The 23307-nt window shown below is 55.3% G+C and overlaps 1 protein-coding gene across 1 annotated transcript in view; it reads left to right on the plus strand.

Moving 5' to 3' along the window:
• The window catches only part of LOC115128169 (rho guanine nucleotide exchange factor TIAM1-like), a 202912-nt gene that overhangs the window by 65027 nt on the left and 114578 nt on the right, over window positions 1-23307 (plus strand). The gene's annotated exons all lie outside the window — the stretch shown is intronic.

A 23307-nucleotide genomic window follows, 5' to 3' on the forward strand; every position in this document is an offset into this window, starting at 1 on the left:
CTATAGGAATGATCATGTGACTGCTGTAACAGCTAGCTATAGGAATGATCTGTAACGCTATATAGGAATGATCATGTGACTGCTGTAACGGCTAGCTATAGGAATGATCATGTGACTGCTGTAACGGCTAGCTATAGGAATGATCATGTGACTGCTGTAACGGCTAGCTATAGGAATGATCATGTGACTGCTGTAACGGCTAGCTATAGGAATGATCATGTGACTGCTGTAACGGCTAGCTATAGGAATGATCATGTGACTGCTGTAACGGCTAGCTATAGGAATGATCATGTGACTGCTGTAACAGTGACTGCTGTAACGGCTAGCTATAGGAATGATCATGTGACTGCTGTAACGCTAGCTATAGGAATGATCATGTGACTGCTGTGACTATAGGAATGATCATGTGACTGCTGTAACTAGCTATAGGAATGATCATGTGACTGCTGTAATGGCTAGCTATAGGAATGATCATGTGACTGCTGTAACAGCTAGCTATAGGAATGATCATGTGACTGCTGTAACAGCTAGCTATAGGAATGATCATGTGACTGCTGTAACGGCTAGCTAAATAAATGATCATGTGACTGCTGTAACAGCTAGCTATAGGAATGATCATGTGACTGCTGTAACAGCTAGCTATAGGAATGATCATGTGACTGCTGTAACAGCTAGCTATAGGAATGATCATGTGACTGCTGTAACAGCTAGCTATAGGAATGATCATGTGACTGCTGTAACAGCTAGCTATAGGAATGATCATGTGACTGCTGTAACAGCTAGCTATAGGAATGATCATGTGACTGCTGTAACAGCTAGCTATAGGAATGATCATGTGACTGCTGTAACAGCTAGCTATAGGAATGATCATGTGACTGCTGTAACAGCTAGCTATAGGAATGATCATGTGACTGCTGTAACAGCTAGCTATAGGAATGATCATGTGACTGCTGTAACAGCTAGCTATAGGAATGATCATGTGACTGCTGTAACAGCTAGCTATAGGAATGATCATGTGACTGCTGTAACAGCTAGCTATAGGAATGATCATGTGACTGCTGTAACAGCTAGCTATAGGAATGATCATGTGACTGCTGTAACAGCTAGCTATAGGAATGATCATGTGACTGCTGTAACGGCTAGCTATAGGAATGATCATGTGACTGCTGTAACGGCTAGCTATAGGAATGATCATGTGACTGCTGTAACGGCTAGCTATAGGAATGATCATGTGACTGCTGGAATGATCATGCTGACTGCTATAGGAATGATCATGTGACTGCTGTAACAGCTAGCTATAGGAATGATCATGTGACTGCTGTAACAGCTAGCTATAGGAATGATCAGGAATGATCATGTGACTGCTGTAACAGCTAGCTATAGGAATGATCATGTGACTGCTGTAACAGCTAGCTATAGGAATGATCATGTGACTGCTGTAACAGCTAGCTATAGGAATGATCATGTGACTGCTGTAACAGCTAGCTATAGGAATGATCATGTGACTGCTGTAACAGCTAGCTATAGGAATGATCATGTGACTGCTGTAACAGCTAGCTATAGGAATGATCATGTGACTGCTGTAACAGCTAGCTAAATAGGAATGATCATGTGACTGCTGTAACAGCTAGCTATAGGAATGATCATGTGACTGCTGTAATAGCTAGCTATAGGAATGATCATGTGACTGCTGTAACAGCTAGCTAAATACATGATCATGTGACTGCTGTAACAGCTAGCTAAATACATGATCATGTGACTGCTGTAACAGCTAGCTAAATAAATGATCATGTGACTGCTGTAACAGCTAGCTAAATAATGATCATGTGACTGCTGTAACAGCTAGCTAAGGAATGATCATGTGACTGCTGTGACAGCTAGCTATAGGAATGATCATGTGACTGCTGTAACAGCTAGCTATAGGAATGATCATGTGACTGCTGTAACAGCTAGCTATAGGAATGATCATGTGACTGCTGTAACAGCTAGCTATAGGAATGATCATGTGACTGCTGTAACAGCTAGCTATAGGAATGATCATGTGACTGCTGTAACAGCTAGCTATAGGAATGATCATGTGACTGCTGTAACAGCTAGCTATAGGAATGATCATGTGACTGCTGTAACAGCTAGCTATAGGAATGATCATGTGACTGCTGTAACAGCTAGCTATAGGAATGATCATGTGACTGCTGTAACAGCTAGCTATAAATGATCATGACTGCTGTAACAGCTAGCTATCATGTGACTGCTGTAACAGCTAGCTATAGGAATGATCATGTGACTGCTGTAACAGCTAGCTATAGGAATGATCATGTGACTGCTGTAACAGCTAGCTATAGGAATGATCATGTGACTGCTGTAACAGCTAGCTATAGGAATGATCATGTGACTGCTGTAACAGCTAGCTATAGGAATGATCATGTGACTGCTGTAACAGATCATGTGACTGCTGTAACAGCTAGCTATAGAATGATCATGTGACTGCTGTAACAGCTAGCTATAGGAATGATCATGTGACTGCTGTAACAGCTAGCTATAGGAATGATCATGTGACTACTGTAACAGCTAGCTATAGGAATGATCATGTGACTGCTGTAACAGCTAGCTATAGGAATGATCATGTGACTGCTGTAACAGCTAGCTATAGGAATGATCATGTGACTGCTGTAACAGCTAGCTAAATAAATGATCATGTGACTGCTGTAACAGCTAGCTATAGGAATGATCATGTGACTGCTGTAACAGCTAGCTATAGGAATGATCATGTGACTGCTGTAACAGCTAGCTATAGGAATGATCATGTGACTGCTGTAACAGCTAGCTATAGGAATGATCATGTGACTGCTGTAACAGCTAGCTATAGGAATGATCATGTGACTGCTGTAACAGCTAGCTAAATAAATGATCATGTGACTGCTGTAACAGCTAGCTATAGGAATGATCATGTGACTGCTGTAACAGCTAGCTATAGGAATGATCATGTGACTGCTGTAACAGCTAGCTATAGGAATGATCATGTGACTGCTGTAACAGCTAGCTATAGGAATGATCATGTGACTGCAGTCTGTAACAGCTAGCTATAGGAATGATCATGTGACTGCTGTAACGGCTAGCTATAGGAATGATCATGTGACTGCTGTAACGGCTAGCTATAGGAATGATCATGTGACTGCTGTAACAGCTAGCTATAGGAATGATCATGTGACTGCTGTAACGGCTAGCTATAGGAATGATCATGTGACTGCTGTAACGGGAATGATCATGTGACTGCTGTAGCTAGCTATAGGAATGATCATGTGACTGCTGTAACGGCTAGCTATAGGAATGATCATGTGACTGCTGTAACGGCTAGCTATGGAATGATCATGTGACTGCTGTAACGGCTAGCTATAGGAATGATCATGTGACTGCTGTAACGGCTAGCTATAGGAATGATCATGTGACTGCTGTAACGGCTAGCTATAGGAATGATGACTGCTGTGACTGCTGTAATGTGCTAGCTATAGGAATGATCATGTGACTGCTGTAACGGCTAGCTATAGGAATGATCATGTGACTGCTGTAACGCTAGCTATAGGAATGATCATGTGACTGCTGTAACAGCTAGCTATAGGAATGATCATGTGACTGCTGTAACAGCTAGCTATAGGAATGATCATGTGACTGCTGTGACTGTGTAACAGCTAGCTATAGGAATGATCATGTGACTGCTGTAATAGCTAGCTATAGGAATGATCATGTGACTGCTGTAACAGCTAGCTATAGGAATGATCATGTGACTGCTGTAACAGCTAGCTATAGGAATGATCATGTGACTGCTGTAACGGCTAGCTAAATAAATGATCATGTGACTGCTGTAAATAAATGATCATGTGAGCTGTAACAGGAATGATCATGTGACTGCTGTAACAGCTAGCTATAGGAATGATCATGTGACTGCTGTAACAGCTAGCTATAGGAATGATCATGTGACTACTGTAACAGCTAGCTATAGGAATGATCATGTGACTGCTGTAACAGCTAGCTATAGGAATGATCATGTGACTGCTGTAACAGCTAGCTATAGGAATGACCATGTGACTGCTGTAACAGCTAGCTAAATAAATGATCATGTGACTGCTGTAACAGCTAGCTATAGGAATGATCATGTGACTGCTGTAACAGCTAGCTATAGGAATGATCATGTGACTGCTGTAACGGCTAGCTATAGGATTGATCATGTGACTACTGTAACAGCTAGCTATAGGAATGATCATGTGACTGCTGTAACGGCTAGCTATAGGAATGATCATGTGACTGCTGTAACGGCTAGCTATAGGAATGATCATGTGACTGCTGTAACAGCTAGCTATAGGAATGATCATGTGACTGCTGTAACGGCTAGCTATAGGAATGATCATGTGACTGCTGTAACAGCTAGCTATAGGAATGATCATGTGACTGCTGTAACGGCTAGCTATAGGATTGATCATGTGACTACTGTAACGGCTAGCTATAGGAATGATCATGTGACTGCTGTAACGGCTAGCTATAGGAATGATCATGTGACTGCTGTAACGGCTAGCTATAGGAATGATCATGTGACTGCTGTAACGGCTAGCTATAGGAATGATCATGTGACTGCTGTAACGGCTAGCTATAGGAATGATCATGTGACTGCTGTAACGGCTAGCTATAGGAATGATCATGTGACTGCTGTAACGGCTAGCTATAGGAATGATCATGTGACTGCTGTAACGGCTAGCTATAGGAATGATCATGTGACTGCTGTAACAGCTAGCTATAGGAATGATCATGTGACTGCTGTAACAGCTAGCTATAGGAATGATCATGTGACTGCTGTAACAGCTAGCTATAGGAATGATCATGTGACTGCTGTAACAGCTAGCTATAGGAATGATCATGTGACTGCTGTAACAGCTAGCTATAGGAATGATCATGTGACTGCTGTAACAGCTAGCTATCATGGAATGATGATCATGTGACTGCTGTAACAGCTAGCTATAGGAATGATCATGTGACTGCTGTAATAGCTAGCTATAGGAATGATCATGTGACTGCTGTAACAGCTAGCTATAGGAATGATCATGTGACTGCTGTAATAGCTAGCTATAGGAATGATCATGTGACTGCTGTAACAGCTAGCTATAGGAATGATCATGTGACTGCTGTAACAGCTAGCTATAGGAATGATCATGTGACTGCTGTAACAGCTAGCTATAGGAATGATCATGTGACTGCTGTAACAGCTAGCTATAGGAATGATCATGTGACTGCTGTAACAGCTAGATCATGTGACTGCTGTAACAGCTAGCTATAGGAATGATCATGTGACTGCTGTAACAGCTAGCTATAGGAATGATCATGTGACTGCTGTGACAGCTAGCTATAGGAATGATCATGTGACTGCTGTAACAGCTAGCTATAGGAATGATCATGTGACTGCTGTAACAGCTAGCTATAGGAATGATCATGTGACTGCTGTAACAGCTAGCTATAGGAATGATCATGTGACTGCTGTAACAGCTAGCTATATGAATGATCATGTGACTGCTGTAACAGCTATCTAACTGTGTCCTGAAGGAAGAGAAGAGAACGGGGAGAAACAGGCTTGTTCCCGCTCGCTGTGACCCAATTATCCAATTGCCCAGACTCTGTCACAACGTCAACACATTTTACACTCTAATTCTTTTCACTTAGCAATTTGGTATTTGTGTCCCTAAATAAGAGCACGATAGTCTGAGAAAACAATCCAGAACCGACTGTGTTTTGAGGTTGCAGAGAGAATACACTGAGTGTACAAAACATTAGGAACACCTCTTTCCATGACACAGACTGACCAGGTGAATCCGAGAGAGAATACACCGAGTGTACAAAACATTAGGAACACCTCTTTCCATGACACAGACTGACCAGGTGAATCCGAGAGAGAATACACCGAGTGTACAAAACATTAGGAACACCTCTTTCCATGACACAGACTGACCAGGTGAATTCAGGTGAAAGATATGATCCCTTACTGATGTCACTTGTTAAATTCACTTCAATCAGTGTAAATGAAGGAGACAGGGTTAAATAAGGATTTTTAAGCCTTGAGATAATTGAGACATGGATTGTGTATGTTTACCATTTAGAGGGTGAATGGGGCAAGACAAAATATTGAAGTGCCTTTTGAATGGGGTATGGTAGTAGGTGCCAGGAACACCGGTTTGAGTGTGTCAAGAACTGCAACTTTGCTGGGTCTCTACTCTGGATAGGGGGTCAGCAGGGGTAGGGCGAGGCAGGAGGGGTAGGGCGGGGCAGGGCGAGGCAGGAGGGGTAGGGCGGGGCAGGAGGGGTAGTGCGAGGCAGGAGGAGTAGGGCGAGGCAGGAGGGGGGGGGGCGAGGCAGGAGGGGCAGGGCGAGGCAGGAGGGGCAGGGCGGGGCAGGAGGGGCAGGGCGAGGCAGGAGGGGCAGGGCGAGGCAGGAGGGGTAGGGGCGGGGCAGGAGGGGTAGTGCGAGGCAGGAGGAGTAGGGGCGAGGCAGGGCGAGGCAGGAGGGGCAGGGCGAGGCAGGAGGGGCAGGGGCGGGGCAGGAGGGGCAGGGCGAGGCAGGAGGGGTAGGGCGGGGCAGGAGGGGTAGTGCGAGGCAGGAGGGGTAGGGCGAGGCAGGAGGGGTAGGGCGAGGCAGGAGGGGTAGGGCGAGGCAGGAGGGATAGGAAAAACAGGGTCAGCTCCAACGCTCAATAGATTCCCATATGTATCCAGAATGGTCCACCACCCAAAGGACATCCAGCCAACTTGACACAACTGTGGGAAGCTTTGGCAATGTGGGCCAGCATCCCTGTGGAACGCTTTTGACACCTTGTAGAGCATGCCTTCGACGAATTGAGGCTCTTCTGAGAGCAAAAGGGGGAGGGGGGGTTGAAACTCAATATTAGGAAGGTGTTCTTAATGTTTTGTGCACTCAATGTACATAGAGGGAGTGAGAGGCAATAGGCCCCTGGGTGGTCAGAGGGAACATGGTCCTCTAGTCTGGCTATAGGCCCCTGGGTGGTCAGAGGGAACATGGTCCTCTAGTCTGGCTACAGGCCCCTGGGTGGTCAGAGGGAACATGGTCCTCTAGTCTGGCTACAGGCCCCTGGGTGGTCAGAGGGAACATGGTCCTCTAGTCTGGCTACAGGCCCCTGGGTGGTCAGAGGGAACATGGTCCTCTAGTCTGGCTACAGGCCCCTGGGTGGTCAGAGGGAACATGGTCCTCTAGTCTGGCTACAGGCCCCTGGGTGGTCAGAGGAACATGGTCCTCTAGTCTGGCTACAGGCCCCTGGGTGGTCAGAGGGAACATGGTCCTCTAGTCTGGCTACAGGCCCCTGGGTGGTCAGAGGGAACATGGTCCTCTAGTCTGGCTACAGGCCCCTGGGTGGTCAGAGGGAACATGGTCCTCTAGTCTGGCTATAGGCCCCTGGGTGGTCAGAGGGAACATGGTCCTCTAGTCTGGCTATAGGCCCCTGGGTGGTCAGAGGGAACATGGTCCTCTAGTCTGGCTATAGGCCCCTGGGTGGTCAGAGGGAACATGGTCCTCTAGTCTGGCTATAGGCCCCTGGGTGGTCAGAGGGAACATGGTCCTCTAGTCTGGCTATAGGCCCCTGGGTGGTCAGAGGAACATGGTCCTCTAGTCTGGCTATAGGCCCCTAGGTGGTCAGAGGGAACATGGTCCTCTAGTCTGGCTATAGGCCCCTGGGTGGTCAGAGGAACATGGTCCTCTAGTCTGGCTATAGGCCCCTGGGTGGTCAGAGGAACATGGTCCTCTACTCTGGCTATAGGCCCCTGGGTGGGTCAGAGGGAACATGGTCCTCTAGTCTGGCTATAGGCCCCTGGGTGGTCAGAGGGAACATGGTCCTCTAGTCTGGCTATAGGCCCCTGGGTGGTCAGAGGAAACATGGTCCTCTAGTCTGGCTATAGGCCCCTGGGTGGTCAGAGGAAACATGGTCCTCTAGTCTGGCTATAGGCCCCTGGGTGGTCAGAGGGAACATGGTCCTCTAGTCTGGCTACAGGCCCCTGGGTGGTCAGAGGGAACATGGTCCTCTAGTCTGGCTTTAGTCAGCTTTAAATAATAAAACCCAGTTGGAATGATCATGTGACTACTGTAACAGTTGCAGGACAGTTGGTCGCCTTAAGGCTCTCATCTCATCAAGCAGTCATTCGAAAGCTTTTTCTCCCCACCTCGCTCTCCCCACCTCGCTCTCCCTCCCTCTCTCTCTTCTCGCCCTCTCTCGCTCTCTCCCCCCTCTCTCGCTCTCCCCTCCCTCTGCCACCCCCCGCTCACCCTCGCTCTCGCTCCTCCCGTTCATTCCCCTCTCTCGCTCCCCCTCCCTCGTGCTCCCCCGTTCATTTCCCCTCTCTCGCTCGCTCCCCCTCTTTATCTGTCTCTCTGTCCTCTGAGTGAATAACATAACACAGTGCACTAAAGTCTAGTGTTACTGAAGTGAAACTGACCTGAGTCCTCATCAAAGTTAGTTCACTGCAGCATTTCCCTGGGAGAGGTGGGTGGAAGGAGTAGAGATGGAGAGAGGGGATGGAGAGAGGTAGGGGGATGGAAGGTAGGGGGATGGAGAGAGGTAGGGGGGATGGAGAGGTAGGGGATGGAGAGAGGTAGGGGGATGGAGAGAGGTAGAGGGATGGAGAGAGATGGGGATGGAGAGAGGTAGGGGGATGGAGAGAGGTAGGGGATGGGAGAGGTAGGGGGATGGAGAAGGGAGAGGAGGTAGGGGATGGAGAGAGGGGGGTGGAGAGGGGGAGAGGGGGGATGGAGAGGGGAGAGGTAGGGGATGGAGAGGGGAGAGGTAGGGGATGGAGAGGGGGAGAGGTGGGGATGGAGAGGGGGAGAGGTAGGGGGATGGAGAGGGGAGAGGTAGGGGATGGAGAGGGGAGAGGTAGGGGGATGGAGAGAGGTAGAGGTAGGGGGATGGAGAGGTAGGGGATGGAGAGGTAGAGGTAGGGGGATGGAGAGGTAGGGGGATGGAGAGAGGTAGAGGTAGGGGGATGGAGAGGTAGGGGATGGAGAGGTAGGGGGATGGAGAGGTGGGGGATGGAGAGGTGGGGGATGGAGAGGTGGGGGGATGGAGAGAGTGGGGATGGAGATGGGGGGATGGAGAGGTGTAGGGGGAGATGGAGGTGTAGGGGGATGGAGGTGTAGGGGATGGAGGTGTAGGGGGATGGAGAGGTAGGGGGATGGAGAGGTAGGGGATGGAGAGGTAGGGGGATGAGGAGAGGTAACAGGGGATGGAGAGGTAGAGGTAGGGGGGATGGAGAGAGGTAGAGGGGACCCTAGAGGTAGGGGGGATGGAGAGGTAGAGGTAGGGGGATGGAGAGAGTAGGGGGATGGAGGAGGTAGGGGGGATGGAGAGGAGGGGGATGGAGAGGTAGGGGGATGGAGAGATAGAGGTAACACCGTAGAGGTAGGGGGATGGAGAGGGGAGAGGTAGGGGATGAGAGTGGTAGAGAGGTAGGGGATGGAGAGAGGGTAGGGAGGTAGGGGGATGGAGAGGTAGAGGTAGGGGGATGGAGAGGTAGAGGGGGATGGAGAGAGGTGAGGTAGGGGGATGGAGAGGTAGAGGTAGGGGATGGAGAGAGGTAGAGGTGGGGGATGGAGAGGTGTAGGGGGATGGAGGAGGAGGGGATGGAGGTAGGGGATGGAGAGGGGATCTGGTAGGGGGATGGAGAGAGGTAGGGGGATGGGAGGGTTCACTAGGGGGGGATGGAGAGGTAGGGGGATGGAGAGAGGTAGGGGGATGGAGAGGTAGGGGGGGATGGAGAGAGGTAGGGGGATGGAGAGAGGTAGGGGGATGGAGAGAGGTAGGGGGAGAGGGATGGAGAGAGAGGTAGGGGATGGAGGAGGGGGGATGGAGAGGGTAGGAGGATGGAGAGGGGGATGGAGAGGTAGGGGGATGGAGAGGGAGAGGTAGGGGATGGAGAGAGGTAGAGGTAGGGGATGGAGAGGGGTAGAGGTAGGGGGATGGAGAGAGGGAGAGGTAGGGGATGGAGAGGGGGAGAGGTAGGGGATGGAGAGAGGTAGAGGTAGGGGGATGGAGAGAGGGAGAGGTAGGGGATGGAGAGGGGTAGAGGTAGGGGATGGAGAGAGGGGTAGAGGTAGGGGGATGGAGGTAGAGGTGGGGGATGGAGAGGTGTGGGGGATGGAGAGGTAGGGGGATGGAGAGAGAGGGGGATGGAGAGGTGTAGGGGGGATGGAGAGGTGTAGGGGGATGGAGAGGTAGGGGGATGGAGAGGTGTAGGGGGATGGAGGTAGGGGGATGGAGAGTAGGGGGATGGAGAGGTAGGGGGATGGAGAGGTAGGGGATGGAGAGGTAGGGGATGGAGAGGTAGAGGTGGGGATGGAGAGAGGTAGGGGATGGAGAGGTGTAGGTAGGGGAGGTGTAGGGGATGGAGAGAGGTGTAGGGGATGGAGAGGTAGGGGATGGAGAGGTAGGGGGATGGAGAGAGGTGTAGGGGGATGGAGAGAGGTGTAGGGGATGGAGAGAGAGGTAGGGGGATGGAGAGGGGTAGGTAGGGGGATGGAGAGGCAGAGGTAGGGGATGGAGAGGTAGGGGATGGAGAGGTAGGGGGGGGATGGAGAGAGTGTAGGGGGATGGAGAGGTGTAGGGGATGGAGAGAGTAGGGGATGGGGGATGGAGAGAGGTGGAGAGGTAGGGGATGGAGAGGTGTAGGGGGATGGAGAGGTAGGGGATGGAGAGGTGTAGGGGATGGAGAGAGTAGGGGATGGAGAGGTAGGGGGATGGAGAGGTAGGGGGATGGAGAGGTAGGGGATGGAGAGGTGTAGGGGGATGGAGAGGTAGGGGATGGAGAGGTGTAGGGGGATGGAGAGGTAGGGGGATGGAGAGGTAGGGGGATGGAGAGGTAGGGGGATGGAGAGGTAGGGGATGGAGAGGTAGGGGGGATGGAGAGGTGTAGGGGGATGGAGAGGTGTAGGGGGATGGAGAGGTAGAGGTAGGGGGATGGAGAGAGGTAGGGGGATGGAGAGGTAGAGGGGATGGAGGGTGGGGGGGATGGAGAGGTAGGGGGGATGGAGAGGTAGGGGGATGGAGAGGTAGGGGGATGGAGAGGTAGGGGGGATGGAGAGGTAGGGGATGGAGAGGTAGGGGGATGGAGAGAGGTAGGGGGATGGGATGGAGAGGTAGAGGTAGGGGGATGGAGAGAGGTAGAGGTAGGGGGATGGAGAGAGGTAGAGGGGGGGATGGAGAGGTAGGGGGATGGAGAGGTAGGGGGATGGAGAGTGTAGGGGGATGGAGAGGTGTAGGGGATGGAGAGGTGGGGGATGGAGAGGTAGGGGGATGGAGAGGTAGGGGGATGGAGAGGTAGGGGGATGGAGAGGTGTAGGGGATGGAGAGGTGTAGGGGATGGAGAGGTAGGGGATGGAGAGGTAGGGGATGGAGAGGTAGAGGTAGGGGATGGAGAGGTAGGGGGATGGAGAGGTAGGGGGATGGAGAGGTAGGGGATGGAGAGGTAGGGGGATGGAGAGGTGGGGGGATGGAGAGGTGAGGGGATGGAGAGGTAGGGGATGGAGAGGTGTAGGGGGATGGAGAGGTGGGGGATGGAGAGGTAGGGGGATGGAGAGGTAGGGATGGAGAGGTAGGGGGATGGAGAGGTAGGGGGATGGAGAGGTAGGGGATAGAGGTAGGGGGATGGAGGGGATGGAGAGGTAGGGATGGAGAGAGGTAGAGGTAGGGGATGGAGAGAGGTTAGGGATGGAGAGGTAGGGGATGGAGAGAGGTAGGGGATGGAGAGAGGGGGATGAGAGAGGTAGAGGGGATGGAGAGAGGGAGAGGAGGTAGGGGGATGGAGAGAGGTAGGGGAGGGGGAGAGGTAGGGGATGGAGAGGAGGTAGAGGTGGGGGATGGGGGGATGGAGAGGTAGGGGGATGGAGAGGTAGGGGGATGGAGAGGGGGAGAGGTAGGGGGATGGAGAGGATGGAGAGGTAGGGGGATGGAGAGGGGGAGAGGTAGGGGGATGGAGAGGGGAGAGGTAGGGGGATGGAGAGGTAGGGGGGGATGGAGAGGGGAGAGAGGGGATGGAGGAGGGGGGATGGAGAGGTAGGGGATGGAGAGGTAGGGGGGATGGAGAGGTGGGGGGGGATGGAGAGAGGTGGGGGGGATGGGGATGGAGAGAGGTAGGGGATGGAGAGAGGGGGGATGGAGAGATGAGAGGGGGATGGAGAGGTGTAGGGGATGGAGAGGTGTAGGGGGATGGAGAGGTGTAGGGGGTGGAGAGGTAGGGGGATGGTAGAGGTGTAGGGTAGATGAGAGGTAGGGGGATGGAGAGGTAGGGGGATGGAGAGGTAGGGGATGGAGAGGTAGGGGGGGATGGAGAGGTAGGGGGATGAGAGGTAGAGGTAGGGGGATGGAGAGAGGTAGAGGTAGGGGATGGAGAGGGGGATAGAGGTAGGGGGGGATGGAGAGAGGTAGAGGGGGATGGAGAGGGGGGGATGGAGAGGGGGGATGGAGAGAGGTAGAGGTAGGGGGATGGAGAGAGGTAGGGGGGATGATGGAGAGGTAGGGGGATGGAGAGAGGTAGGGGGATGGAGAGGGTAGGGGATGGAGAGAGGGTAGAGGTAGGGGATGGAGAGAGGTAGGGGGATGGAGAGAGGTAGGGGGGGGATGGAGAGGTAGGGGATGGAGAGGTGTAGGGGGGGGATGGAGAGGTAGGGGATGGAGAGGTTTAGGATGGAGAGGTGAGGGATAGGGGGATGGAGAGGTAGGAGAGGAGGGGATGGAGAGGTAGGGGGTGGAGGTGTAGGGGGATGGAGAGAGGGGATGGAGAGGTAGGGGATGGAGAGGTAGGGGAGGAGTAGGGGGATGGAGAGGGGGAGGAGGTAGGGGGATGGGAGAGGTGGGGGGATGGAGAGAGAGGTAGGGGTAGGGGATGGAGAGGTAGAGGGATGGAGAGGTAGGGGGGATGGAGAGGTAGGGGATGGAGAGGGGATGGAGAGGTGGGGGATGGAGGGTAGGGGGATGGAGAGGGTAGGGGTAGGGGGAGGAGGGGGATGGAGAGGTAGGGGATGGAGAGAGGTAGGGGGTGATGGAGAGAGGTAGGGGGATGGAGAGGTAGAGGTAGGGGATGGGATGTGAGGGAGGTGAGAGGTAGGGGGATGGAGAGAGGGGGAGAGGTAGGGGATGGAGGTAGGGGATGAGAGGTAGGGGGATGGAGAGAGGTAGAGGTAGGGGATGGAGAGAGGTAGAGGTAGGGGGATGGAGAGGGATGGAGAGGTGTAGGGGTGTAGGGGATGGAGAGGTAGGGGATGGAGAGGGGTAGAGGTAGGGGATGGAGAGGTAGGGGATGGAGAGGTAGGGGATGGAGAGAGGTGGGGGATGGAGAGGTGGGGATGGAGAGAGGTGGGGATAGAGGTAGGGGGATGGAGAGGTGTAGGGGATGGGGGATGGAGAGAGGTAGAGGTAGGGGGATGGAGAGGTAGGGGATGGGATGGAGAGAGAGTAGGGGGATGGAGAGATGTAGGTAGGGGGATGGAGAGGTAGGGGGATGGAGAGGGGGGGATGGAGAGGTAGAGGGGATGGAGAGAGTAGAGGTAGGGGGATGGATGGAGGTAGGGGGATGGAGAGGTAGGGGATGGAGAGGTAGGGGGATGGAGAGGTAGGGTAGATGGAGAGGTAGGGGATGGAGAGAGGTAGAGGGGGGGATGGAGAGGGCAGAGTAGGGGGATGGAGAGAGTAGGGGATGGAGAGGTAGGGGATGGAGAGGTAGAGGTAGGGGGATGGAGAGAGGAGGTAGGGGGGGATGGAGAGAGGTAGGGTAGGGGATGGAGAGAGGGGAGAGGTAGGGGGATGGAGAGAGGAGAGGTAGGGGGATGGAGAGAGTGGGGGATGGAGAGGTGTAGGGGGATGGAGAGGAGGTAGAGGTAGGGGGATGGAGAGGTGAGGTAGGGGGATGGAGAGAGGTAGGGGGGGGGATGGAGAGAGTAGTAGGGGGATGGAGAGGTAGAGGGGGGATGGAGAGAGTGTAGGGGGATGGAGAGGTGATAGGGGGATGGAGAGGTAGGGGATGGAGAGGTAGGGGATGGAGAGGAGGGGAGTGGAGAGGTGTAGGGGATGGAGAGGGGATAGAGGTAGGGGATGGAGAGAGGTGGTAGGGGGATGGAGAGGTGTAGGGGATGGAGAGGTGTAGGGGGATGGAGAGAGGGGGGATGAGAGGTAGGGGGATGGAGAGGTGTAGGGGGATGGGAGAGGTGTAGGGGGATGGATGAGAGGTGTAGGGGGATGGAGAGGTGTAGGGGATGGAGAGGTAGGGCGGGTGGGGAGAGAGGTAGGGGGATGGAGAGGTGTAGGGATGGAGAGGTGGGGAGAGGATGGAGGGGGATGGAGAGGTAGGGGGATGGAGAGGTAGGGGGATGGAGAGGTAGGGGGATGGAGAGGTAGGGGATGGAGAGGTAGGGGGATGGAGAGAAAGGGGGATGGAGAGAGGTAGAGGGGATGGAGAGAGGGGATGGAGAGGTGTAGGGGGATGAGAGGTGTAGGGGGATGGAGAGGTAGGGGGATGGAGAGAGGTAGGGGGATGGAGAGGTAGGGGATGGAGAGGTGTAGGGGGATGGAGAGGTAGGGGGATGGAGAGGTGGAGAGGTAGGGGATGGAGAGGTGTAGGGGGATGGAGAGGTAGGGGGATGGAGAGAGGTAGGGGGATGAGAGAGGTAGGGGGATGGAGAGGTGGGGGATGGAGAGGTGTAGGGGATGGAGAGGTGTAGGGGGATGAGAGGTAGGGGGATGAGAGGTAGGGGGGATGGAGAGGTAAGAGGTAGGGGGATGGAGAGGTAGGGGGATAGAGAGAGGTAGGGGGGATGGGGGAGAGAGTGTAGGGGGATGGAGAGGTGTAGGGGATGGAGAGGTAGGGGGGATGGAGAGGTAGGGGGATGGAGAGGTAGGGGATGGAGAGAGTGTAGGGGATGGAGGTGAGGGGGATGGAGAGGTGTAGGGGATGGAGAGAGGGGGATGGAGAGGTAGGGGGATGGAGAGAGGGGATGGAGAGGTAGGGGATGGAGAGGTGTAGGGGATGGAGAGAGGTAGAGGTAGGGGGATGGAGAGAGTGTAGGGGGGATGGAGAGGTAGGGGATGGAGGTAGGGGGATGGAGAGAGTAGGGGATGGAGAGGTAGGGGGATGGAGAGGTAGGGGATGGAGAGAGTGGTAGGGGGGGATGGAGAGAGGGGATGGAGGTAGGGATGGAGAGGTGGGGGATGGAGAGGTAGGGGATGAGAGGTAGGGGGATGGAGAGGTGTAGGGGATGGAGAGGTGATGGGGATGGAGAGGTAGGGGGATGGAGAGGTAGGGGGATGGAGAGGTGTAGGGGATGGAGAGGTGTAGGGGGATGGAGAGGTAGGGGGGGAGAGGTAGGGGATGGAGAGGTAGGGGGATGGAGAGGGGGATAGAGGTAGGGGGATGGAGAGGTGGGGGGATGGAGAGGTGGAGAGGTAGGGGGATGGAGAGGTAGGGGGATGGAGAGGTAGGGGGATGGAGAGGTAGGGGGATGGAGAGAGTGTAGGGGGATGGAGAGGGGGATAGGGGATGGAGAGAGTGTAGGGGGATGGAGAGGTAGGGGATGGAGAGGTAGGGGGATGGAGAGGTAGGGGATGGAGAGGTAGGGGGATGGAGAGAGGTAGGGGGATGGAGAGGTAGGGGGATGGAGAGGTGTAGGGGATGGAGAGGTAGGGGGATGGAGAGAGGTAGGGGATGGAGAGGTAGGGGGATGGAGAGGTGTAGGGGGATGGAGAGAGGTAGGGGGGATGGAGAGGTAGGGGGATGGAGAGAGGTAGGGGGATGGAGAGGGGGATAGAGGTAGGGGGATGGAGAGGTAGGGGGGATGGAGAGGTAGAGGTAGGGGGAGAGGAGTAGGGGGATGAGAGGTAGGGGGATGGAGAGGTAGGGGGGAGGGAGAGGTAGGGGGATGGAGAGGTGTAGGGGGATGGAGAGTGGTAGAGGTAGGGGGATGGAGAGAGGGGATAGAGGTAGGGGGATGGAGAGGTGGGGATGGAGAGGTGTAGGGGGATGGAGAGGTAGGGGGATGGAGAGGTAGGGGGATGGAGAGGTAGGGGATGGAGAGGTTTAGGGGATGGAGAGGTAGGGGGATGGAGAGGTAGGGGGGATGGAGAGAGGGGATGGAGGGGGATGGAGAGGTGTAGGGGGATGGAGAGGTGTAGGGGATGGAGAGAGGTAGGGGATGGAGAGGGTAGGGGATGGAGAGGTGTAGGGGATGGAGAGGTAGGGGATGGAGAGGTGTAGGGGATGGAGATGGGTGATGGGGGATGGAGAGGTAGGTGTAGGGATGGAGAGGTAGGGGGATGGAGAGAGGGGGGATGGAGAGGTGTAGGGGATGGAGAGGTGTAGGGGATGGAGAGGTGTAGGGGGATGGAGAGGTAGGGGGATGGAGAGGTAGGGGGGATGGAGAGGTAGGGGGATGGGAGAGGTGGGGGATGGAGAGGTGTAGGGGGATGGAGAGAGGTAGGGGGTGGAGAGGTAGGGGGGTGGAGAGAGGTAGGGGATGGAGAGGTGTAGGGGGATGGAGAGGTGTAGGGGGATGAGAGTGTAGGGGATGGAGAGGTAGGGGATGGAGAGGTAGGGGATGGAGAGGTAGGGGGATGGAGAGGTGGGGGATGGAGGGGGATGGAGAGGTGTAGGGGGATGGAGAGGTGTAGGGGATGGAGAGGTGTAGGGGATGGAGAGGTGTAGGGGATGGAGAGGTAGGGGGATGGAGAGGTAGGGGGATGGAGAGGTAGGGGGGATGGAGAGGTGTAGGGGATGGAGAGGTGTAGGGGATGGAGAGGTGTAGGGGGATGGAGGAGGGTAGGGATGGAGAGGTAGGGGGGATGGAGAGGTAGGGGATGGAGAGAGTGTAGGGGGATGGAGAGGTGTAGGGGGGATGGAGAGGGTAGGGGATGGAGGGTAGGGGGATGGAGAGAGGTAGGGGGATGGAGAGGTGTAGGGTGGAGAGAGGTAGGGGGATGGAGAGAGGTAGGGGGATGAGAGGTAGGGGGATGGAGAGAGGGGATAGGGGGGGATGAGAGGTAGGGGATGGAGAGGTGTAGGGGGGGTGGAGAGAGGTAGGGGGATGGAGAGGTGTAGGGGGATGGGAGAGGTAGGGGGATGGAGAGGTGTAGGGGGATGGAGAGGGGGGGATGGGAGATGGAGGGATGGAGAGGTAGGGGATGGAGAGGTGTAGGGGGATGGAGAGGTGTAGGGGATGGAGAGGTAGGGGGATGGAGAGGTAGGGGGATGGAGGAGAGGGGGATGGAGAGGTGTAGGGGGATGGAGAGGTGTAGGGGGATGGAGAGGTAGGGGGATGGAGAGGTAGGGGGATGGAGAGGTAGGGGGATGGAGAGGTAGGGGATGGAGAGGTAGGGGGATGGAGAGGTGTAGGGGGATGGAGAGAGGGGGATGAAGGTGTAGGGGATGGAGAGGTAGGGGGATGGAGAGGTAGGGGGATGGAGAGGGGGATGGGGATAGAGGTAGGGGGATGGAGAGGTAGGGGAGATGGAGAGGTAGAGGGATGGAGAGGTAGGGGGGATGGAGAGGTGGGGGGGATGGAGAGAGGTAGGGTGGATGGAGGAGAGTAGGGGGATGGAGAGAGGTAGGGGATGGAGAGGTAGGGGGATGGAGAGGTAGGGGGATGGAGAGGTAGGGGGATGGAGAGGTAGGGGGGGGGATGGAGAGGTAGGGGGATGGAGAGGTAGGGGGGGGATGGAGAGAGGTAGAGGGGGGATGGAGAGGTAGGGGATGGAGAGAGGTAGGGGGTGGAGAGGGGAGGGGGATGGAGAGGTAGGGGATGGAGAGGTAGGGGGATGGAGAGGTAGGGGGATGGAGAGGGGGGGGATGGAGAGGTAGGGGGATGGAGAGGGTGAGGTAGGGGGATGGAGAGGTAGGGGGATGGAGAGGTAGGGGATGGAGAGGTAGGGGATGGAGAGGTAGGGGATGGAGAGGGGGGAGATGGAGAGGTAGGGAGATGGAGAGGTAGGGGGATGGAGAGGTAGGGGATGAGAGAGAGGAGGTAGGGGGATGGGAGAGAGGTAGGGGGGGGATGGAGAGGTAGGGGGGGGGATGGAGAGGGGATGGAGAGTAGGGGGATGGAGAGGTAGGGGGATGGAGAGGTAGGGGGATGGAGAGGTGTAGGGGGATGGAGAGGGTAGGGGGATGGAGAGGTAGGGGATGGAGAGGTAGGGGGATGGAGAGGTAGGGGATGGAGAGGGGATGGAGAGGTAGGGGGATGGAGAGAGGTAGGGGATGGAGAGGTAGAGGTAGGGGGATGGAGAGGTAGAGGTAGGGGGATGGAGAGGTAGGGGGATGGGAGAGGTAGGGGATGGAGAGGTAGGGGGATGGAGAGGTGTAGGGGATGGAGAGGTAGGGGATGGAGAGGTAGGGGATGGAGAGGTAGGGGTGGAGAGGTAGGGGGTGGAGAGAGGTAGGGGGATGGAGAGGTAGGGGGATGGAGAGGTAGGGGGATGGAGAGGTAGGGGGATGGAGAGGGGGAGGGGATGGAGAGGTAGGGGGATGGAGAGGTAGAGGTAGGGGGATGGAGAGAGGTAGAGGTAGGGGGATGGAGAGGTAGGGGGATGGAGAGGTGGGGGGATGGAGAGAGGTAGGGGGGGATGGAGAGAGGGAGGCATGGAGAGGTAGGGGGATGGAGAGGTAGGGGGATGGAGAGGGATGGAGGTAGGGGGATGGAGAGGTAGAGGTAGGGGGATGGAGAGAGGGTAGAGGTAGGGGGATGGAGAGAGGTAGAGGGATAGGGGGATGGAGAGAGGGGAGGTATGGGGGATGGAGAGATGAGGTAGGGGGATGGGGGATGGAGAGGGGGGGATGGAGGGGGGGATGGAGAGAGGTAGAGGTAGGGGGATGGAGAGAGGTAGGGGGATGGAGAGGGTGTAGGGGATGGAGGGTAGGGGGATGGAGAGGTAGGGGGATGGAGAGGTAGGGGGGGATGGAGAGAGGTAGAGGGATGGAGAGAGGTGGGGGATGGAGAGGTAGGGGGATGGAGAGGTAGGGGATGGAGGAGAGGGGGATGGAGAGAGTGTAGGGGGATGGAGAGAGGTAGGGGGATGGAGAGGGTAGGGGATGGAGAGAGGTAGGGGGATGGAGAGAGTAGGGGATGGAGAGAGTGTAGGGGGATGGAGAGGTAGGGGGATGGAGAGAGGTAGGGGGATGGAGAGGTAGGGGGATGGAGAGGTAGGGGGGGATGGAGAGGTAGGGGATGGAGAGTAGGGGGATGGAGAGAGGTAGGGGGATGGAGAGGGTAGGGGGATGGAGAGGTAGGGGATGGAGAGGTAGGGGGATGGGGAGGTGGGGGATGGAGAGGGGATGGAGAGGTAGGGGGATGGAGAGGTAGGGGGGGATGGAGAGGTAGGGGATGGAGAGGTAGGGGGATGGAGAGGTAGGGGATGGAGAGGGGAGGTAGGGGGATGGAGAGGTAGGGGGGGATGGAGAGGTAGGGGATGGAGGATGGAGAGGTAGGGAGATGGAGAGGAGGGAGGGGATGGATGGAGAGGTAGGGGGATGGAGAGGGAGGGGGATGGAGAGGTAGGGGGATGGAGAGGTAGGGGGATGGAGAGGTAGGGGGATGGAGAGAGGGAGAGGTAGGGGGATGGAGAGAGGGAGGTAGGGGGATGGAGAGGGTAGAGGTAGGGGATGGAGAGAGGGAGAGGTAGGGGGATGGAGAGAGGTAGAGGTAGGGGGATGGAGAGAGGGAGAGGTAGGGGGATGGAGAGAGGGGGATGGAGAGATGGAGAGGAGGGGGATGGAGAGGTGGGGGATGGAGAGGTAGGGGGATGGATTAGGTGAGGGATGAGAGAGAGGGAGAGGTAGATGGAGGAGGTAGGGGATGGAGAGGTAGGGGGGAGACCATTAGTAGGGGGATGGAGAGGGGGGAGACTAGGGGATGGAGATAGGAATGATGGAGGAGGTAGGGGGATGGAGAGAGGGAGATGACGACTGTATTTTTCCCTTGTGAAAAGTGTGTGGGGATGGAGAACTATTTGTAGGGGGGGTCCTCCTCAGGTAAAAGGGCGGGTGGAGAGGTTCAGGAGGGGGGATGGAGAGGTAGAGGTAGGGGGATGGAGAGGTGGGGGATGGAGAGAGGTAGGGGGATGGAGAGAATAGGTAGGGGATGGAGAGAGGTAGAGGTAGGGGGATGGAGAGAGGTCACTCCTGGAGGGGGGGGATGGAAATGTAGGGGGATGGAGAGGTGTGATGGAGGTGGAGAGGTCCTCTTTGGAGAGAGGTATCACTCCTCCCTCTTTCTCCTGGAGAGAGGTCCTCCTCTTCTCCTTCCTTCCTCCTGGAGAGGTAGGGGGATCCCCTCCCCTTCCTCAGGGGGATGGAGAGAGGTAGAGGTCCTCACTCCTCCTCCTCTTTCTCCTCCCCTTCCTCACTCATTTAACATTACATTTAGAGGTAGCAGACGGGATGGAGAGCGGAGAGAAATTGGGGGATTCAGAGATGACCTTCCAGGGGGATGGAGCCACTAGAATAGTGCATCTCCCCTTTTAAGGTAGGGAGATGGATTACATTTAGAGGTAGGGGGATGGAGAGAGGGGGGATGGAAGGTCAGGGGATGGAGAGGTGGGGGATGGAGAGAGGTAGAGGTGACAGGGATGGAGTTTGTTCCACCACTGGGGGATGGAGAGCAGGTAGGTTTTGATGGGCTGGAGAGGTAGGGGGATGAAGAGGGTAGGGGGATGGAGAGGTGGGGGGGGATGGAGAGGTGTAGGGGGTTTGAGGTGTAGGGCCTGAGGTGGGGATGGAGAGGCCTAGAGGTGGAGTGGTAGGGGGATGGAGAGAGCTCCGTGGAGGCAAGCACCATGGAGAGGTAGGGGATGGAGAGCTAACCTGGATGGAGAGAGGGGGATGGAGCCGGGGGGATGGAGAGAACTTGGGGGATGGAACACCAGACGGGGATGGGGAGGGTAGGGGGAGATGAGTTGTAGGGGGGATGGCACAGGCAGGGGGATGGGGAGGTAGGGGGATGGAGAGCAGGTAATCCAGACGGGGGATGACAGAGTGCCTGGGATGGAGACCTGGGGGGGATGGAGTGAGGTAGGGGGGGATGGTTGTAGAGCATGAACCTGGAGGGGAACGATGGACCGCCTTGGGGTTATGGAGAACTAGGGGGATGGAGAGGAGGGGGATCAGAGGTAGGGGATGGAGAGAGGTAGAGGTAGGGGGATGGAGAGTTGTCAGGGGGATGGAGAGAGGTAGGGGGATGGAGAGGTAGGGGGATGGGGAGGAAGAGCAGCCCGTCTGGGGAGGTTCAGCTTGATGGAGATGATCCGGGATGGAGAGAGGTATGGGGATGGAGAGAGAGGTGCAGAGATGGAGAGACCTGGTCGATGGAGAAGGGGGATGGAGAAGTTAATTGTGGGATGGAGCATAGGGGGATGGAGAGGTAGAGGTAGGTTATGGAGAGCCAGAGTGACTTAGGGGTATGGAGCGAGAAGAGAGAGGGCCTGGAACAGGTAGCCCTGGAGGGACACCAGTGGGATGAGAGCAGGGGTGAGGAGAGATGGAGAGGTACGGGGATGGAGAGAGGTAGAGGTAGGGGGATGGAGAGGGGATGGAGATGGAGATGCCCAATGGAGAGGGTGGAGAGGAGGATCTGATGGTTCAGAGAGGGAAGGCAGCCGATGGAGGGTAGGGGGATGAGAGCAGAGGAGAGAGGCTTTTGGAGCAGGGGAGCGCTCCGTGATGGAGAGGGGAAGAGGTAGTTGATGACTAGTCTTGAAACCTGACTGATTTGGAAACAAAGAAGGTCAGCTCCAACCATTAGCGTAACTCTCCTCTGTCCGGCACACTTAAAGAGTTTTGGAGAGAAAAGAAAGAAGGGATACTGGAATTATCTTATTTTTTCCTTCGACATCGGAATAGAGTGTAGGTTTTTTCAGGAGGGGTGCAGACCATCAGAATAGTGAAGACGGCAGGGACGTAGCCAGCGGTCAGGGATACTACTGAGCGAAAGACTACTGTAGAGAGAGAAGGTCATCCCAGATGGTCTGCAGAAGAGAGGAGGGATAGGGTCAAGCGGGCAGGTTGTTACCCCCATCCTCCAAGACGTGAGATGTCATCCTCCCCTTCCCTCCCTCCCTCCTCAGAGCTCCTCCTCCTCTCTGAGCAGAACCTCTGCACAGGGTCTCCTCCTGACTTAGCAAACTCCCCTGTCCTCACTCCTCTTTTCAAAATGGTTGACGGTCATCTGCAGAGAGGGAGGAGGGGGAGGGGGAGGAGGATCTCCCCCTTTCTCAGAAGGTGGCTCTTTCTCCTTCCCTTAGAGGCAGATGCCTCCTCCTCCTCCTCTTTCTCCTCCCCTTCCCTCACCCTCCTCTTTCTCCTTCCCTTCCTCACTCCTCCTCCTTCTTTCTCCTCCCCTCCCCTCCTCCTCTTTCTCCTCCCCTTCCTCACTCCTCCTCCCCTTCCCTCACTCCTCCTCTTTCTCCTCCTCCCTCTCTCTTCCTCCTCTTTTCTCCTCCCCCTCTCTCCTCCTCCTCCTCTTTCTCCTCCCCCTTTCTCTCCTTCCCTTCCTCACTCCTCCTCTTCTCCTCCCCTTCCTCACTCCTCCCTTTCTCACTCCTCCTCTTTCTCCTCCCTTCCTCACTCCTCCTCTTTCTCCTTCCCTTCCTCACTCCTCCTCCTCCTCTTTCTCCTCCCTTCCTCACTCCTCCTCCCTCTTTCTCTCCCCTTCCTTCCTCACTCCTCTTTCTCCTCCCCTTCCTCCTCCTCCCTTTCTCCTCCCCTCCTCACTCCTCCTCTTTCTCCTCCCCTTCCTCACTCCTCTTACTCTAGTTTGACATACAACTAACACAGAGGAACTGGTGCTGCTCACCTTACTCTAACTACTGGTGCTAACTACTGGTGCTGCTCACCTTACTCTAACTACTGGTGCTGCTCACCTTACTCTAACTACTGGTGCTGCTCTCAATGGTCAAGATGCTCTCGATGGTGCAGCTGTAGAACCTTTTGAGGATCTGAGGACCTATGCCAAATCTTTGTAGTCTCCTTAGGGGGAATAGGTGTTGTCGTGCCCTCTTCACGACTGTCTTGGTGTGTTTGGACCATGATAGTTTGTTGGTGATGTGGACCTCAAGGAACTTGAAGCTCTCAACCTGCTCCACTACGGCCCCGTCGATGAGAATGGGGGCGTGCTCGGTCCTCCTTTTCCTGTAGTCCGCATCATCTCCTTTTGTCTTGATGCAGTCAGCCATTTTTTTATTTTATTTAACTAGGCAAGCCAGTTAAGAACAAATTCTTATTTACAATGACGGCCTACACT

Source organism: Oncorhynchus nerka, linkage group LG14, assembly GCF_034236695.1.
Source record: "Oncorhynchus nerka isolate Pitt River linkage group LG14, Oner_Uvic_2.0, whole genome shotgun sequence".
Lineage (NCBI taxonomy): Eukaryota > Metazoa > Chordata > Actinopteri > Salmoniformes > Salmonidae > Oncorhynchus > Oncorhynchus nerka.